The sequence below is a fragment of the Orycteropus afer genome, unplaced genomic scaffold, assembly GCF_000298275.1.
Source record: "Orycteropus afer afer isolate SDZICR_OR568_19922 unplaced genomic scaffold, OryAfe1.0 scaffold00990, whole genome shotgun sequence".
NCBI classification, from domain to species: Eukaryota; Metazoa; Chordata; class Mammalia; order Tubulidentata; family Orycteropodidae; genus Orycteropus; species Orycteropus afer.
This window is the reverse complement of record NW_006922577.1, coordinates 193,233-195,126: the sequence shown is the minus strand read 5'-3', so window position 1 is coordinate 195,126 and position 1,894 is coordinate 193,233.

Sequence of the window (1,894 nt, the reverse complement as noted above, 5' to 3'; positions counted from 1 at the left end):
TATTGAGAATTTTCATCTATTATTTCTTTTATTGTTTTCTTCCTCTATTTATTATTTTTTTTCCAATGCAAATAGCATGTTTTTAGGGAATTAGCAGATTCTAAATTAGATAGTATCACTAATTAATTCCTGATATGCTTCAGCAGCTGGCAGATACTTAGAGAAAGTTTAAGAGTTTGTTTATAAATTTCATAAAACAATTGACATAAGATATAAGACAAAAACAGATCTATTACTTAGAAAGAAAGTAGTACCAAGTCCACTTCAGTCAAATATTTTTATAACCATAGTATTCTAAGTATAACTTCATCCTACATTAAAAAAATATCCATCATTTTAACATCTGTCAAAGTATTTTCAGTCCTTCCTCCTTCACCCCAAAGAGCTACTGATCATTACCCAGAAGGCATTTGCTCATAAGTAATATTGCTTGATTTACAAAATTCTTTCCCAAGGAAAAGTTCAAAAGGTGGTTATGTTGATTTTCAAAAATACTACAAAAAATCTAACATCTTTCACTCATCATTCCTGTAATTAATGAATAAGTTTGGCTTGCCCAAAATGTTGAATTATGAAACCACACTGTGTAAAATGCACCGATTACATTTATAAAGAAGTTAAACCCGTATTTATTTACTAGCATTGCTAAACATTACATAAAACATTCAAGTGGCAAGTAATTATAATGCAAGCCCTTGCATAGCAATCCAAGTTTATTGAACTACTGATGCTAAGTTATACAAAATTGCATCACTTTAATTAAAGCTTTTAGTCTACATTTGGCCACCTCCAAGTAGTTGTAACATTAGGTTGGTCAATTTAAATACTGTGGCTCCCTGTTGAAAAGACAATCTTTACACCCAAATGCTAATGCATACAAAGCAACAAGGCGTTGTTAAATAAAAAGGAATAGTTACTGCAACTTAGGCCTTGTGACCAAATTACGCATGATTAAAATTACTTCCCACATTAACATCCACAGTACTCATCCACCATTTAACATCTCAACCAAACCGTTACACATGTGAAACAATCACTAACAGGCAAAAATACTAAACCTGTATATTTGGTATTGCAAATACAGTTATGCATGAGCAAGCAAGGGATTCACAGTGAGAATCTACAGCTGCAGAAGCCTGAAAATGATTTACAAAAATTGTTAAATCATTAAAATATTGTTTGAAGATACACACTTCTTGTTGTAGACCCCCACTGTACACACAATTATAAACATTGTTCCCTATGTAAACAAAAAAGGAAACACATAATAAGAGATTTGAAAAGTCTGGACGTTTCCTTCCCAACAGATATTAAAGGCCACGTCTTTAATCTAAGACATACTGAAAGGACTATCATATTTTAAAGGCAAGATCACTATCTCCTCAGGTTTTTCAGAAACTAAAAAAACTATATAGCTGTGTTAATCAAAGCACTGATTTTGTACAATACAATGATAATGACCTTGAATTTCTTTAAAAAAAGAAAAAAATTACAATAAGCTATAAGTATCAAAGAAGCAAAGTTATCTGGAGTAGTTTGGACTTTCTTTTATTATACTAAAATAGTGGTGCTTTTAGGATTTACATTATTGTACTCTCCAATACAAAGTATGGGGTATGTTAAAGTATACAGTATACCATTTTCTTACATCATACACGTACAACATTGGTGGATGAAGAATGTCTCTTAGCGGTAATACCGGATGTAGCCTCTGGTTTTACCAGTTGCATACTCTAGGACGGTAAGTAAAAATCTCTCTTGTGATACTGGACAGTGATCAGAATGTGCAAACTGCCTCTTAAAGGGTACCACCACAGGAAAGTCCATTTAAGATGTTGTAGGTTTAACAAAGTTGGAATGCTGGCACTGTTGAATTGGGCAACAGTTCTTCAGA